This window comes from Lolium rigidum, chromosome 5, assembly GCF_022539505.1.
Source record: "Lolium rigidum isolate FL_2022 chromosome 5, APGP_CSIRO_Lrig_0.1, whole genome shotgun sequence".
Classification (NCBI taxonomy): domain Eukaryota; kingdom Viridiplantae; phylum Streptophyta; class Magnoliopsida; order Poales; family Poaceae; genus Lolium; species Lolium rigidum.
Window position 1 is genome coordinate 155,407,828 of NC_061512.1, and position 12,581 is coordinate 155,420,408.

At 43.1% G+C, this 12,581-nt stretch overlaps 1 long non-coding RNA gene across 1 annotated transcript; it reads left to right on the forward strand.

The window, feature by feature from the left end:
* The first annotated feature begins 1,565 nt into the window (after positions 1–1,565).
* On the forward strand, positions 1,566–2,230 carry LOC124651535. Its single transcript, XR_006987436.1, has 2 exons — positions 1,566–1,689; positions 1,894–2,230. It is a non-coding gene; the product is annotated as an uncharacterized LOC124651535 (long non-coding RNA).
* The last annotated feature ends 10,351 nt before the right edge of the window (positions 2,231–12,581 follow it).

Consider the following 12,581-nt stretch of genomic DNA (forward strand, 5'->3'; position numbering starts at 1 on the left):
AAATAAAAAAATCAAAAAAAGTATTTTAAATGTTTGGGGGCGGTGTTTGGGAGACGCGGCTGGGGAGCGACGTCCCCCAAAGGCGACACGAACAAAACACGTCCCCCAAACGCTCAATCCGGCACGGTTTGGGGGACGCGACTGGAGATGCTCTAATCCCACCAGATGTAGCATGGCATTTCTCAGTGCCTATCTAGTCAGTGTGGGTAGTAAAGGTATCGACTCCCCGGGTGCATTTCACAGTTTTACCACTGCTCTCATCAGTCACTACTCCTGGTCCTGGATCATCATTTGAGGCAGCTCACTACCTACTGCAAAGAGAAAAATGCCAGTTCCCTATTTGGTGCAAGGGTAAAGCGCGGAGTACGCTGCTTTAACTTGGGTTCACATGGCCCTGCTCCCGCTGGCCAAAATTGGAAGATCACGGGAATTGCTTGGCAATGGGGACCTGATTCTTATAGAAGAAGAAAATGAGAGCCCCTGGCTTAAAGCACTCGAAAATATCACATCGACCACTCCCCGGCTGGCTTCTCCACCCCTCTACACGCTACGCTCTCAGCTCTCCTAGTCTCCTACCACCCCTGGCAGCAGAGAAACCAGCATGAACAAGGCGAAGAGGATGGAGCAGATGGTGGGGAGCCCAGGGACATGGAGCGGAATGGTGCTGCGGGTGTCGCAATGTGTCTTCGCCGGCGCATCCGTCTGTGCCATGCTCACCGCTTTCCTATTCTCTGAGAGCCCCGCCTTCTTCTATTTGATGCACAGCCCTGCCTTGTGGTATGTATATGTCCTCCCCACACCATCTATAATTTTGTTTTCCTCTCATATCCTGCATTCCTAGTGAGTCTGGCACTTTGATCAGTTTGATTCGTCGATTTTCTTGCTCCTGCAATTTTTTCCTTCATTTTTTGTGTGTGTTCACTTTGGCAGTTTTTTTAGGGGAGTTGCCTAAACAGAATAAGTTGCGTTGCTGTCTATTGTGATTTTTCTTCAGCCATAAAGTCATGTACAAAAGCGCTGCCCAAGTTTTTGCAGATAACATAGGATGTGGAATATACGAATTAGAATCATGTCTTAGCTACAGATCTTTCTAGAATTTCTTATTATGGGAACAGATCAAGGAAGAAATCTAATCAAGTGAAAAGTGTCTACTCCGTCTCATTTCGTGGATTAAGGGTGATTTATCTTTTGATGGGTAGTTTTGCCAAAGTTTCCACGGACAAAACTAATCCTGAACATGGTTAATTTTGAGCTAATTCCCATAAATCAGTGTAAACACATGAGGACCAGCCTTGGTTCAATATGCAGGCTTTGGCACAGAAAAAAACAATTATACTACTTAATGTTAGAAATACAGTTGGTCGCTTTCTGTAAGTATGTCATATGGACTCTTTGTCTTCTGTGTGCATGAGTGCATCTGTGCTCCTTTTCTTGAGTGGAATATGCATTCTAAATTAATTAATTTGCTTGTTCGCACAAGTTTGTAGTTTTCCCAAAGTTGTATTCTTGACATCGTCTAACCCTACTGGGTGTATAATGGTCTCTCTTTGTTTCAGCTATATGGGTACTATGATGCCCCTGCAGCTTGTGTGGAGTTTGGGCCTTGCTTGTGTTGATATCTATGCTATGAGGAATAGAAAAGACCTTCACGAACGAACGTTTGTATTCTTCTTGGTTGTCGGTGACGGGGTAAGTAAATCCTTGATTCACCAAAATATGTAGTTCACTTGTACTGACAATATTTTGATTGAGGGATGAAAAACTACTAATGTGCTTTGCATTAATTTTGGTTAACAACCTGTATAGTCTGTGCAAGCTTTTTTTTTGCCCGTATCTTTTGACTGAGCTAGCAGGTCTAGCTAGGAGCTCACAATGATTTTGGATGCATTGCAGATCATGGCGCTTCTCACTTTCACAGCAGCCTGTGCCTCCGCCGGTGCATCGACTCTCTATGTGGGGGATGTGCACTTCTGCAGAAAGGTGGCCTGCGGTCAAATCGTGCTTTCGATCGTCCTGGCATTCATCGCGTCTTTATTGGCGGCTGCATCCTATTTCTCCATGTTTGAGCTACATGCTTCATTTTCTTAGTGATCTCGCGAGTCTGTAATCAAAGTCACGTTGTGCTAATTGTCAGGACGGTAGATTGATTGCACTGTGGTCAGATGATGTGGAACCAATTAAGATGAAGATTATGCTTTGGTTATCCCGTTATTGAGCTTGTGACTTGTAATTTGGGCAATGCACGGTTTTGTTCAACCAATTTTTTTCGATATGTGTTCATTATAATTTTAGAAGGAACTCCAGTTTAATCCAGTCAAAATTGTAGGACGAGCAAACAAATTCCAGTATTACACGTGCACGTGCATGTTTACAAGTTATTGTGGGAAATGGCAACAGTAGGAAATAAAAACTAGAGCTAACTCTATTTTGCAGGATGCATTTAAATCCTCTCTGCAATCAGATGCTCATATGTTGTCTTTTGCTATTGACAATGCGTATCAGTTCAGTTCACATCACTGGTTGAGACTGAAAACCACAGTGATCTGTTCCATGTTCCTTTATCTGAGGCCCTGAGCAAGCATTCACTTGATTGTATGAATTACAAATATGGTTTCAGTGCAATCTCTTGTCTGAGCCTCACGAGCCACACCTGGATTCTCTACAGCCAATTTATATATGATTTTTGTAGGAAATAATGGCACTGGACAATTTTAAATGGATTTGGTGCTCGACACATTAGATTTTCTGTTGGCTGCGTGCGAGAGTCTGTCTAAATACCAGAGCAATGCTATGCAAAGAAAGAAACTTCTAACTCCAAAGTGTGTGCAAACCATCGAAACAAGATAATACATGTTCTTTTGATGTCGGTCTGCAAGAGGCTGTTGGTGTTATGTATGCCAATGAATTGCGTCCTGGCCTTGCCTCCTCGACCTCTGCAAGCCCAACACTGGCTCCCAATCCTCCTAGCCTTGCCTACTCGGCTTCTGCAGGCCGCAGCATGGTCGCCAATGCGGCCGAGGGGGCTGTGGACTGTGGTATTGGCAGGCTATTAGGTCAAGATCGGTGAGCACATAAGGAGCTAATCACGAGGAGCTGGGTGAAATTGAACACAGACGCCTCCTTCATTGGTCTAGGCAAGCCTAGTGCTGCGGGTGCCGTCGCCAACGGGAAGATTCTTATGGCTGCCTGCTCTCCGTTGCCTAACTGCGGAGATTGTAAAAGATCAGGTAGAGAGGATCTACTCGGATACCCGAGCCCTCCTTGTGTGTTTCCTTATATAGAAGATATCTGAGAGATTACAATGAGGAGAGGGAGAGAATCACGGACTCTACGTTCCGTGTTTAAACATGACACAACTCTATCTCTAACACCCTCCCTTAATCACAACTTTCTTAAGTTGAGATTAAATCTAAACTCCTCAAAATTTCTTACAGGTAGTGGTTTTGTAAAACCATCAACAACTTGATCCTTGAAAGGAATGAATCGAATATCCAATTGTTTCTTCAAAACTCGTTCTCTGACGAAGTGAAAATCTATCTCAATGTGTTTGGCTCTGGCATGGAAGATTGGATTTGCTGACAAATATGTTGCTCCTAAGTTATCACACCACAAACATGGTGGTTGCTTCAGCTTGACTCCAAGCTCCTGAAGTAATGACTGTAACCAAATAACTTCAATGTAGCATTTGCTACTGACTTATATTCTGCTTCAGTGCTTGACCTGGAGACAGTAGCTTATTTCTTGGCACTCCAGAAAATAAGGTTTGGTCCAAAAAAACACAGCAAAATCACCAGTTGATCGACGATCATCTACATAACCAGCCCAGTCAGCATCAGAAAAGTCACTCACTAATGTTGAATGTGACTTGAGAAAGGTCAAACCAAAACTCATAGTATGCTTCACATATCTCAAAATTCGCTTTGCAACTGTCCAATGAACAGTGGTAGGAGCATACAAATACTAACATACTTTGTTGACTGCATAACAAATATCAGGTCTTGTGAGAGTAAGATACTGCAATGCACCTACCATAATCTTGTATTTGGTACTATCTTCAGGATCTAGCATATCTCCCTCCCTTGCAGTGATCTTCTCAGAAGATGAGAGAGGGGTAGGCGAGCCAGAACAATGAGTCATGCCAACACATGCCAGAACATCTTGAGCATATATACTTGGTTTGATTAAGAACAATGCCATCATGTACTTTGTGAACTTCAAGACCCAAGAAATAATGAAAGATCACCAAGATCCTTGAGGGCAAATGCTTTAACAAGAACCTTAAGCAAGGCGTCAGTTGCAGCTGGAGATGAACTAGCCACTATAATATCATCAACATATATAAGCATGAACATGGTAACCTTGTTGTGTCGATAGATGAACAAGGAGGTGTCTGATTTGGAGGCAACAAACCCATATTTGACAAACTGAGAACTCAAACGAGAATACCATGCACGAGGAGCCTGTTTCAACCCATAAAGCGCCTTGTCCAATTTACACACATAATTCTTGTACCTTGGATCTTCATAGCCAGGTGGCTATCGCATATAAACTTCCTCTTCCAAAACACCATGAAGAAACACGTTCTTGACATCTAACTGTCGCAAACTACATCCCCTAGATACCGAAATAGCCAAGAAAAGACGTATTGTTGCTATCTTCACCACTGGAGTGAATGTATCTTCATAATCAATACCATATCGATGTTTGAAACCTTTAGCCACGAGACGTGCCTTGTATCTATCAATAGAACCATCGGCTGTGCGCTTGACTTTATATATCCAACGACAATCAACAATATTTTTACCTTGATGTGCAGGAACAAGATGCCAAGTTTTATTTTTGTCAAGAGCACCAATCTCCTCATCCATGGCGGCTTTCCAATTTGTATCTTGCAGAGCTAGAGGCAGGCTTGTTGGTTCATCAGAGACTGCAGACATACCCCAACGTATAGTACCATCAGTGTACATTTTTGGTTTGTGAATACCGCGGGATGCACGCGTAGCTGGAGGCGAGGGAGGCACAGGATGGGGCACAGAGGTGGCGGACACAGCAGATCCAGAGTCACTGTCAGCAGATCCGGACAGATGCGGCACATACGATCCTGTAGGCGAGCGTGCGTCTGAAGAAGAAGACGCTGTGTGGCCGTGTGATGGCGCAGAAGATCCCGACACGCCAGGGGACCGGCCAGGCGCATGTGCGGACGCAGCAGGCCAGGCGGACGTGCAGACCACGCATGATTGGGTGCCGCGCGATCCGAGGCGGATCCATCCGATCCCGAGGAGGATCCCGGTGATCCCGAGGTGGATATTGGCAGAGAATCCACCTCGTGTCCTATGCTGCTGTCTTCTTCCTCCATTATTTCATGTGAGCTGTTTAAGCTTATTTGAACATCATTTTCAGCCAAATTTGGTCCTGCAGTTTGCTCATGAGCTGAAGAATCCTGGGAACTGATACGTCTCCAACGTATCAATAATTTCTTATGTTCCATGCTAGTTTTATGACAATACCAACATGTTTTAGTCATACTTTATAATGTTTTTATGCATTTTCCGGGACTAACCTATTAACAAGATGCCAAAGTGCTAGTTCCTGTTTTCTGCTGTTTTTGGTTCCAGAAATTCTACACGGGAAATATTCTCGGAATTGGACGAAACAAAATCCCAAGGCCTTATTTTCCACGGATTGTTCCAGAACACCAAAGCAGAGACGGAGAGGGGCCACGAGGTGGCCACCCCGCCAGGCGGCGCGGCCAAGAGGGGGAGGCGCGCCCCCCTATGGTGTGGGCCCCTCGGGACTCCACCGACATCGCCCCTTCGCCTATATATTCTTCCCGTCGCGAAAACCCTAAAAAATCTAGTCAGATTCCACGAAGAGTTCCGTAGCCACCGCCATCGCGAAGACAAGTTTCGGGGGACAGAAGTCTCTGTTCTGGCACGCCGCCGGGACGGAAATTGCCCCCGGAGTCATCTCCATCGATACTGATGGCGTGTAATTAACACGTTCGTTGGGAACCCCAAGAGGAAGGTATGATGCGCACAACAGCAAGTTTTCCCTCAGAAAGAAACCAAGGTTTATCGAACCAGGAGGATCCAAGAAGCACGTTGAAGGTTGATGGCGGCGGGATGTAGTGCGGCGCAACACCAGAGATTCCGGCGCCAACGTGGAACCTGCACAACACAACCAAAGTACTTTGCCCGAACGAAACAGTGAGGTTGTCAATCTCACCGGCTTGCTGTAACAAAGGATTAACCGTATTGTGTGGAAGATGATTGTTTGCAAGAAAACAGTAAAGAACAAGTATTGCAGCAGATTTGTATTTCAGTATAAAAGAATGGACCGGGGTCCACAGTTCACTAGAGGTGTCTCTCCCATAAGATAAAAGCATGTTGGGTGAACAAATTACAGTCGGGCAATTGACAAATAGAGAGGGCGTAACAATGCACATACATGTCATGATAAATACAGTGAGATTTAATTGGGCATTACGACAAAGTACATAAACCGCCATCCAACTGCATCTATGCCTAAAAAGTCCACCTTCAGGTTATCATCCGAACCCCTTCCAGTATTAAGTTGCAAAGCAACAGACAATTGCATTAAGTATGGTGCGTAATGTAATCAACAACTACATCCTTAGACATAGCATCAATGTTTTATCCCTAGTGGCAACGAGCACAACACAACCTTAGGGGTTTCGTCACTCCCCGAGATATCAATGTAGGCATGAACCCACTATCGAGCATAAATACTCCCTCTTGGAGTTACTAGCATCAACTTGGCCGAGCCTCTACTAATAACGGAGAGCATGCAAGATCATAAACAACACATAGGTAATAACTTGATAATTAACATAACATAGTATTCTCTATCCATCGGATCCCGACAAACACAACATATAGCATTACGGATAGATGATCTTGATCATGTTAGGCAGCTCACAAGATCCAACAATGAAGCACAATGAGGAGAAGACAACCATCTAGCTACTGCTATGGACCCATAGTCCAGGGGTGAACTACTCACTCATCACTCCGGAGGCGCCCATGGCGGTGAAGAGTCCTCCGGGAGATGAATCCCCTCTCGGCGAGGTGCCGGAGGAGATCTCCAGAATCCCCCGAGATGGGATTGGCGGCGGCGGCGTCTCAGTAAGGTTTTCCGTATCGTGGCTCTTCGTATCAGGGGTTTCGCGACGGAGGCTATAAGTAGGCGGAAGGGCAGAGTCGGAGGGCTAACGAGGGGCCCACACCATAGGGCGGCGCGGGCCCCCCTCTGGCCGCGCGGCCCTATGGTGGCGGCGCCTCGTCGCCCCACTTCGTATCCCTTTCGGTCTTCTGGAAGCTTCGTGGCAAAATAGGACCCTGGGCGTTGATTTCGTCCAATTCCGAGAATATTTCGTTACTAGGATTTCTGAAACCAAAAACAGCGAGAACAACGAATCGGCTCTTCGGCATCTCGTTAATAGGTTAGTTCCGGAAAATGCACGAATATGACATAAAGTGTGCATAAAACATGTAGATATCATCAATAATGTGGCATGGAACATAAGAAATTATCGATACGTCGGAGACGTATCAGCATCCCCAAGCTTAGTTCTGCTCGTCCCGAGCAGGTAAAACGATAACAAAGATAATTTCTGAAGTGACATGCCATCATAACCTTGATCATACTATTTGTAAACATATGTAATGAATGCAGCGATCAAAACAATGGTAATGACATGAGTAAACAAGTGAATCATAAAGCAAAGACTTTTCATGAATAGTACTTCAAGACAAGCATCAATAAGTCTTGCATAAGAGTTAACTCATAAAGCAATAAATCAAAGTAAAGGTATTGAAGCAACACAAAAGAAGATTAAGTTTCAGCGGTTGCTTTCAACTTATAACATGTATATCTCATGGATAATTGTCAACATAGAGTAATATAACAAGTGCAATATGCAAGTATGTAGGAATCAATGCATAGTTCACACAAGTGTTTGCTTCTTGAGGTGGAGAGAGATAGGTGAACTGACTCAACATAAAAGTAAAAAAGAATGGTCCTTCAAAGAGGAAAGCATCGATTGCTATATTTGTGCTAGAGCTTTTATTTTGAAAACATGAAACAATTTTGTCAACGGTAGTAATAAAGCATATGAGTTTTGAAAATTATATCTTACAAGTTGCAAGCCTCATGCATAGTATACTAATAGTGCCCGCACCTTGTCCTAATTAGCTTGGACTACCGGATCATCGCAATGCACATGTTTTAACCAAGTGTCACAATGGGGTACCTCCATGCCGCCTGTACAAAGGTCTAAGGAGAAAGCTCGCATTTTGGATTTCTCTCTTTTGATTATTCTCAACTTAGACATCCATACCGGGACAACATGGACAACATATAATGGACTCCTCTTTAATGCATAAGCATGTGGCAACAATTATTATTCTCATATGAGATTGAGGATATATGTCCAAAACTGAAACTTCCACCATGATTCATGGCTTTAGTTAGCGGCCCAATGTTCTTCTCTAACAATATGCATGCTCCAACCATTAAGGTGGTAGATCTCTCTTACTTCGGACAAGACGGACATGCATAGCAACTCACATGATATTCAACAAAGAATAGTTGATGGCGTCCCCGAAGCATGGTTATCGCACAACAAGCAACTTAATAAGAGATAAAGTGCATAAGTACATATTCAATACCACAATAGTTTTTAAGCTATTTGTCCCATGAGCTATATATTGTAAAGGTGAATGATGGAATTTTAAAGGTAGCACTCAAGCAATTTACTTTGGAATGGCGGATAAATACCATGTAGTAGGTAGGTATGGTGGACACAAATGGCATAGTGGTTGGCTCAAGGATTTTGGATGCATGAGAAGTATTCCCTCTCGATGCAAGTCTTAGGCTAGCAAGGTTATTTGAAACAAACACAAGGATGAACGGTGCAGCAAAACTCACATAAAAGACATATTGTAAACATTATAAGACTCTACATCGTCTTCCTTGTTGTTCAAAACTCAATACTAGATATTATCTAGACTCTAGAGAAACCAAATATGCAAACCAAATTAGCAAGCTCTAATTGTTTCTTCATTAATGGGTGCAAAGTATATGATGCAAGAGCTTAAACATGAGCACAACAATTTCCAAGTATCAAATTATCCAAGACATTTTAGAATTACTACATGTAGTATTTTCCAATTCCAACCATATAACAATTTAACGAAGAAGAAACTTCGCCATGAATACTATGAGTAGAGCCTAAGGACATACTTGTCCATATGCTACAGCGGAGCGTGTCTCTCTCCCACAAAGTGAATGCTAGGATCCATTTTATTCAAACAAAACAAAAACAAAAACAAACCGACGCTCCAAGCAAAGTGCATAAGATGTGGCGAAATAAAAATATAGTTTCGGGGAGGAACCTGATAATGTTGTCGATGAAGAAGGGGATGCCTTGGGCATCCCCAAGCTTAGACGCTTGAGTCTTCTTAGAATATGCAGGGGTGAACCACCGGGGCATCCCCAAGCTTAGAGCTTTCACTCTCCTTGATCATATTGTATCATACTCCTCTCTTGATCCTTGAAAACTTCCTCCACACCAAACTCGAAACAACTCATTAGAGGGTTAGTGCACCATAAAAATTAACATGTTCAGAGGTGACACAATCATTCTTAACACTTCTGTACATTGCATAAAGCTACTGGACATTAATGGATCAAAGAAATTCATCCAACATAGCAAAAGAGGCAATGCGAAATAAAAGGCAGAATCTGTCAAAACAGAACAATCCGTAAAGATGGATTTTATTAGGGCATCAGACTTGCTCAAATGAAAATGCCCAAATTGAATGAAAGTTGCGTACATATCTGAGGATCACTCACGTAAATTGGCTTAATTTTCTGAGTTACCTACAGAAAATTAGACCCAGATTCGTGACAGCAAAGAAATCTGTTTCTGCGCAGTAATCCAAATCTAGTATTTACTTTACTATCAAAGACTTTACTTGGCTCAACAAAACATAAAACTAAGATAAGGAGAGGTTGCTACAGTATTAAACAACTTCCAAGACTCAAATTCAAAATAAAAATACTGTAGTAAAAACATGGGTTGTCTCCCATAAGCGCTTTTCTTTAACGCCTTTCAGCTAGGCGCGGAAAGTGTATATCAAGTATTATCAAAGGGTGGTGCATCTACAGCGGGGTTTGGAGTTTTCTCAACCATGCATAGTATATTGGATACATAAGTTTCAGCGTCTCCCTTTTCATTAGTCTTGGGCTTGCTACTCTCATCGAACAAATTTTCGGGAACAAGCCAAGCATAGTTATTTTCTAGTGCATCATTCATAGCTAGGAGTTTACATGGTATTGGTGCTTTGATCTCCCCACCATCATTAATATTATTAGTGTACCTTATTCTATCCATGTCCATTTTTTCAAGAAGACCAACAAAATTAGTATGAGAACCAAGCATATTAAATTTAGCAGAGACCTTTCTAGCCTCTCTTGCTAGACCACCAAATTCTCTAAGAAGGGTTTCTAAAACAAAAATTTTCTTTTCCCCCTCTTCCATATCACCGAGTGTGAGAAACATATGTTGGATTATAGGATTGAGATTAACAAATTTAGTTTCCAACATGCGAACTAAAGCAGCAGCAGCAATTTCATAAGTAGGAGCAAGTTCTACCAAGTGTCTATCTTCAAAATCTTCAACGGTACTAACATGACTGAAAAATTCTTCTATATTGTTTCTCCAAATTATAGACCCGCGTCCTACCGGTATGTCTTTTGTGGTAAAATTAAAAGGAAACATGATGAATCAAATAAAATAAATGCAAGTAACTAATTTTTTTTGTGTTTTTAATATAGAGTGCAAGACAATAAATAAAGTAAAACTAGCAACTAATTTTTTTGTGTTTTGATATAAGTGCAGCAAACAAAGTAGTAAATAAAATAAAGCAAGAAAAAAACAAAGTAAAGAGATTGAGAAGTGGAGACTACCCTTGCAGCGTGTCTTGATCTCCCCGGCAACGGCGCCAGAAAATATGCTTGATGGCGTGTAATTCACACGTTCGTTGGGAACCCCAAGAGGAAGGTATGAAGCGCACAGCAGCAAGTTTTCCCTCAGAAAGAAACCAAGGTTTATCGAACCAGGAGGAGCCAAGAAGCACGTTGAAGGTTGATGGCGGCGGGATGTAGTGCAGCGCAACACCAGAGATTCCGGCGCCAACGTGGAACCCGCACAACACAACCAAAGTACTTTGCCCCAACGAAACGAGTGAGGTTGTCAATCTCACCGGCTTGTCTGTAACAAAGGATTAACCGTATTGTGTGGAAGATGATTGTTTGCAAGAAAACAGTAAAGAACAAGTATTGCAGCAGATTTGTATTTCGAGTATAAAAGAATGGACCGGGGTCCACAGTTCACTAGAGGTGTCTCTCCCATAAGATAAAAGCATGTTGGGTGAACAAATTACAGTCGGGCAATTGACAAATAGAGAGGGCATAACAATGCACATACATGTCATGATAAATACAGTGAGATTTAATTGGGCATTACGACAAAGTACATAGACCGCCATCCAACTGCATCTATGCCTAAAAAGTCCACCTTCAGGTTATCATCCGAACCCCTTCCAGTATTAAGTTGCAAAGCAACAGACAATTGCATTAAGTATGGTGCGTAATGTAATCAATAACTACATCCTTAGACATAGCATCAATGTTTTATCTCTAGTGGCAACAGCACAACACAACCTTAGGGGTTTATGTCACTCCCCCAGATATCAATGTAGGCATGAACCCACTATCGAGCATAAATACTCCCTATTGGAGTTACTAGCATCAACTTGGCCAGAGCCTCTACTAATAACGGAGAGCATGCAAGATCATAAACAACACATAGGTAATAACTTGATAATTAACATAACATAGTATTCTCTATCCATCGGATCTCGACAAACACAACATATAGCATTACAGATAGATGATCTTGATCATGTTAGGCAGCTCACAAGATCCAACAATGAAGCACAATGAGGAGAAGACAACCATCTAGATACTGCTATGGACTCATAGTCCAGGGGTGAACTCTTCACTCATCACTCCGGAGGCGCCCATGGCGGTGAAGAGTCCTCCGGGAGATGAATCCCCTCTCCGGCAGGGTGCCGGAGGAGATCTCCAGAATCCCCCGAGATGGGATTGGCGGCGGCGGCGTCTCAGTAAGGTTTTCCGTATCGTGGCTCTTCGTATCAGGGGTTTCGCGACGGAGGCTATAAGTAGGCGGAAGGGCAGAGTCGGAGGGCTGACGAGGGGCCCACACCATAGGGCCCCCCTCTGGCCGCGCGGCCCTATGGTGGCGGCGCCTCGTCGCCCCACTTCGTATCCCTTTCGGTCTTCTGGAAGCTTCGTGGCAAAATAGGACCCTGGGCGTTGATTTCGTCCAATTCCAAGAATATTTCGTTACTAGGATTTCTGAAACCAAAAACAGCAACTGGCTCTTCGGTATCTTGTTAATAGGTGAGTTCCAGAAAATGCACGAATATGACATAAAGTGTGCATAAAACATGTAGATATCATCAATAATGTGG